Consider the following 5,850-nt stretch of genomic DNA (forward strand, 5'->3'; position numbering starts at 1 on the left):
GAGTTCAATTGAACACGTTGTTAATGGGTTGTACCTCCCTCAAAAAAAAAAAAAAGAAATTAAAGATCGGAGGAGATTAAGCCAAGAAAGATAATGAATTGTAAGTGGGAGATGTGTTGTATTTTTCAAGTCTTGACGTAGAAATTTCAAAGAAAGCTACATCACACAAATTCATTCAATTTGATGTAAAATTCCAAAGCTTGCATAAGAAAGTCCTTATACTTGATTAGACATCTATTTATGTGGACCTATTTTATTGAAAAAGAATACTTTACTAGACCAATAATTGATCTAGTCAAGTATATTTAAGTAGCCCAAAGAGTAATTTTTCATTTTTTTTTCATAATTGTAATTTTTCATTAACACATGAGTGAAAACATATTTGATCTAGTCTTCAATCATAACATAATTGTAAAAACTAAAGATTAAAAACAAAAATGAAAAAACCAATTAAAACCTAAACCGAAAAAATCAATTTTATGTTGGTTTAATTTGGTTTATAGTTTTAATAAACCAACATGATTGGTTTGATTTTCTTTCCTTTTTTTCCGTAAAAAACAAATAAACCCGACCTATGTACACCCCTAGCCATGCAAGTTGAAGCTTCTAAGTAAACATCCATTGCTTCAAATTTCTTACTGGCCAGACGTAGATCAGTAAGAGACCACAAATAGCCAATCTCTTCAGGAATAGGTGGTCCAGAAAGCTTATTTCTGTTTGCGAAACAAATATGGTTTGAAATTATGAATTAAATAGCTTGAGCTATTGTCTTCCTTTTGGGATTATGTAACGAGACATTCAAAGTTTGAGCATATGAACTTGAAAAATATATTAAGTTTATAAAGCGTAAGTAGATTAATACAAACTAAAGAAGAACAAATGTAGATGCATACATCTCTCAAAATAAAGCTTATTAGTGAACAATAGGAGTAACCAACTCCACCGCGCCAACGTCTTCTTATCCTTGACATCTGAAATTTGAAAAACACTTATCAATAAGAAGAATATGCTTCGGAGAGAGTATCCATTAGTTGTTTAGCTCAGCTTGAATACCTGTAAGTTCCTGAAATCAAATTTTTCTCCATTGGTAAATTTTCTAGAAGCGGTTATTTCTTCTTCTGTAGTTCCTTTGCCTTCGCTGCTTCTTTCTCCTTATCATCATAATTTTGTGTCCCAGCTCTTCAACAATTTCAAGCCACTTCATATTTCCAGTTGAGATCAAGATATATATATATTATGGATAATCCGATACACAGTCCGGTTCCATACCCCATAAGAGCGGCCTTCCAAAAATCATTCAGAAATTCAGAGTTGCTTTCTTCATCAAGCGTAGATTCAGCATAAGTTTTCTCTGATGCTGAATCATGACCGTCATTACCACAACCTTTTGAAAGTGGGAATCCACGTAATCCGTCATTACCTTCATATGAATTGTTCTCAAAGGTATGAAATTGATTTCCTTGAGGAATGCACCCTTCGAGATGATTGTAGGAGAGATTTAAGACTTCGAGAGATGTAAGAGAAGCAAACTGTGCTGGTATCTCTCCTACAAGATGGTTACCTGACAGGTCCAGTGATTCAACTGAAGATAATCTTCCAAATGATGGTGGAATATGACCTTGCAATCCATTATGAGATAAATTTAGAATGCGGAGTGCAGTGAGATCACCTATGATACTTGGAATATGTTCTTCAAATTTATTGTTTGAAAGATCAATAGTGGTGTACAAAAACAAGATTCTCACAACTTCAAGCTCCATTCCCTTTGTTACGACAGCTATGGAGTTTTGGTTATATCCATATCTTTCATGATCACTCGGTGCCTTCTTTGATGGATCAATTTTCCTCATGGCGTTTAAATGTTGAAACAGACTCGTCGGTAAGTTTCCCGTGAAGGCATTGGAAGAGACATCTAAGATTCGGAGCTCAAGATACATGTTTCCACTTCCTAAAGTTCTAATGGGTCCATGCAACTTATTCAATCTCAAGCTTAAAACTCGCAACTTAGGAAGAGTTCCCAACCACATTGAAATGCATCATTGAGGAGATTGTCCCCTAAATCAAGAACTTCCAGTCGTCGACAATTTTCCAGGGATCGTGGAATTTTTCCCTCTAGCTTATTTCCATGCAAATTGAAGCTTTAGAGTGCACATCCAACGCCAAAAGTTGTTGGAAGAGTACCGGAAAGATTGTTGTGCTGCATATCAAGAACCTCAAGATGACCACTCATGTCGCCAAAACATTGCGGAATGTACCCAAATCTAGAATTTGTAGTGATGTTAAATTGCAAATAGACGACGGGAGCTCTCCACTGAGATTATTATGTGAGATCATCACATACTGGAGGCTACTGATATTACCCAAGCATTATGGAATTTTTCCCTTGAGGTTGTTTCTAAACAAATGCAGGATTTTCAGTGATGTCAAATTACAAAAACATGAAGGAATTTCCTCAATCAGATTGTTGTTGCCGAGAAACAGAGTTTGCATGTTTCTCAAATTTCCAAAGGAAGACGGAATTGAACCAGTGAGCTGATTATATGATAATACCAGACCTTTGAGGTTTTTCAGATTCCTCAACACACTAGGAATTGGGCCAGAGAGTTGATTACTGGATAATTGCACATAATTGATGTTTTTCAGATTCCCCAACACACTAGGAATTGGGCCAGAGAGTTGATTATTGCGTAATACCAGATCGTTGAGATTTTTCAGATTCCCCAACACACTAGGAATTGGGCCAGAGAGTTGATTATCATAAAGAAGCAGATAGGACAAGCTGTTCAAATTCCCCAATGAAGCAGGAATAGAGCCATTAAGGAAGTTCCCGCCCAAAGATAGACTAGTAAGAGACCTTAGGTAACCTATTTCTCCTGGAATGGGACCATTTAAATGGTTGCCAAATATGCGGAGGATCTGAAGCTTGACTAGTGAACCGATTTGTGATGGGATTGTCCCCGAAATTTGATTGATATGCAACTCAAGACAGACAAGATTAGTGAGATTACCAATCTCAGGTGGGATGGTGCCAGACAAATTGTTCATGGTAAGATGAAGATACTCGAGAAAAGGGAGAGATGAAAACGGAAAAGCATAGAGTGTACCAAAGACACTAGCATTCGTGATACTCAACGTGTTCACCCTACCATTAATGCATGAAACTCCGTACCAGTCGTTGCATGCATCAGAACCTGGTTGCCATGAAGCCAATAAGGAATTATTCTGGTTCTTGAAAGTTGCTTTCCATTTAAGGAGGGCAGTTGCTTCCTCACCGGAAGCAAAAGTAACTGTAAAGAGATATAAAAGAGTGAATAGACCAAGTAATAAGAGAATATTTGGTTGGGAACCATCATCATATTTTGAGTTTATTATTTTGGTATTCAATGAAGTAATTGTGGAGGGTTCACAGGATTTTATATTGTACGTAACTCATCATTAAATACCAAAAGGGAAACGTGTTTTCATCAAATGTTGCAAATTCGACTACTCCCTCTCATTCACACTTTGTCTCTTCATATTATATCAGAGAAAATGTTCTCATTATCAAGACAAATTTGGGTTGTTATGTTCTTGTCTTTTTTAAAAAAAATAAAATTTATCCACGTAATACACATCTATGATACAGAAAATAAGTTCCTTCAGAAAGAAACAAGATTAATTAAAAAGTGGTGGAAAATCTTCCTTTTTAGTTTTTTTTTCCTTAAAATATACTGGTATTTTGTGTTACTTTCTTATTTTTTTCCTCATTCTCTTATACATTCACACTTGGTAGAGAAAAATTTGTCATTCACAAGTCAAACAGGTTGTTTTATTTTTGTCTTTTTTAACTTGTATCATTCTCAAGTCAAATTATATATGTTAACACATCTGCACCTTTTTTGCAAGTAAACAAAACTATCCATTGAAGGTTCATATTTGAGTGTCCGGATTGATCCATCTCATTATTGGGAAATAAGGTGGGAACTCATGGCCTGAAGTGAAGAAAAAAGAATAACAATGATTCGTGTCCTTGTTGGTTTTAATACACTTAAAAAGTGAATATAGAGATGAGTTAGAAGAGAAGAGACGCACACAAGTTTATTTTTCTTTTTCTGGTAAAATTGCGTATTTTATTGATCATCAACTTCTTCTTAAATAGTGTTATTAAACTTACCATAAAAAAAACCTATTTGCTACCAAAAATAATAACTAATCAGTTTCCTATCAAAAATAAAAATCCTAATTTAACTAGGAGTTGTATGTAAAAAAGTTGGAGAGAAATAAAAAATAAATCTCGTGCATTAATCCTTAAAACAACTTTTAATACTCCTCCTTGCTTTAGAAACTGCAAAATTTTGGTCTTCTGTCTTGCGATTTTCACACTTGATAAATGTTGACATCTAATGAGTTGATTGTTCACATCGCCAATCAACTTTTGATAATTATCTCAGAAAGCCACCGTTCTTTGTTTAATAACAGAAAAGTCACTCAACCAATTCAAGTGATATTTCCAAAAGATATTGATGGTTTGGGATGCCCGTCACAGCTAGGGCTGTAGTTCAGGTCGTGACAACAAACCAAACTTTTAATATCAGAGTCAATATATAACAAAAAGGAAGTATTATGATTGTTGAAACCGTCGTCATATTTCGAGTTTGTTATTTATGGTATGTAACTCATCATTCTCAAGTCAATGCATAAGTCAAGTTTGAGTTGTTGTATTCTTGTCTTTTTGTTGATTTATTCATGTGTTACACATCTATACTATTTTTTTCCAAGTAAACAAAACTATCATGCACTAAATAATTAATTCTCTCAAAAAGAAAACAAGCTTAAAAAAGAGTAGCGAATCATTTTTTCAATAAATTAAAACTTTAGAGCGTGTTAGAACCGAAAAACTCCCAACAGTTATTTCCCCAGTTGAGAAGGGAGTTCTATTTTGGAACCTGTTTGAGTTTGTGACATGAATTTTGTTGATCCAGTTCTAAAAAGTTCGCAGTGCGACCCATGTTTGAGATTTTTGGGGCTTAGGATTTATTTGTACGGACATATTATATAAGTGTGATTTAGTGGGTCATTTTTGGACGGTTCATATACGTCATTGAGATTATTCTCTCCTCACTGTACTCTTATCCATTATAGTGAATTTCCTCCTCCTCTGCCCGTTGTTTTTTCCGTCAGGGATTTCCACATAAAACCTATGTGTTCTTGTTCTCTTTCAGTTTCTGGAATTGCTTATTCCTTTCTCTATAACAGAACCTTTATATCATCAAAAATTATATATTCTTTAAAGATCAACTCTTCAACTTCAATATAGCATCCTTTAGAATTAGTTTTATTTATAATTAAGGATCCAATAAATGTATACAATTCATTGAATACATTAAAATGTTACATTTTCCTAAGTTGATAAAAAGAAGAAAGAAAAAGATTACTTATAAAAACAAACAGAAACCAAAAATTATAAATTATAAATTTCATCTTCTGCAGTGCCTTTGACGGCCTCGCTGCTTCTTTCGCCTTCTCATAATGATTCTGTTTGCTAGTTCTTCAGCGATCCCAATTGGGGTTTCGACTTGAAAGCATGAAATATGCTATGGAGAAATGTAGAATTTCTATCTTGATCCAGCACAAGCGTTGGGTCATTTGTCTCGGGCAACCCGCTTCTTCCACAACCTTCCGAGACAGGGAATCCACGTAACCCATCATTACCTGTATACGAGTCCTTCTCGAATGTAGCAAATTGGCGTCCTGTCGGAATGCATCCTTGGAGCTGATTGTAAGAGAGATTCAAGAATTCAAGAAATGTAAGAGACAAAAGTAGTTCAGTTATCTTTCCTTCGAGATGGTTAGATGATAGGTCCAATGATT

At 34.8% G+C, this 5,850-nt stretch overlaps 1 pseudogene; it reads right to left on the reverse strand.

Moving 5' to 3' along the window:
- Nucleotides 1-814: 814 nt before the first annotated feature.
- LOC107851786 lies at nt 815-3,551 on the reverse strand (annotated as a pseudogene).
- Nucleotides 3,552-5,850: the final 2,299 nt, after the last annotated feature.

This window comes from Capsicum annuum, chromosome 12 (assembly GCF_002878395.1).
Source record: "Capsicum annuum cultivar UCD-10X-F1 chromosome 12, UCD10Xv1.1, whole genome shotgun sequence".
NCBI lineage: Eukaryota > Viridiplantae > Streptophyta > Magnoliopsida > Solanales > Solanaceae > Capsicum > Capsicum annuum.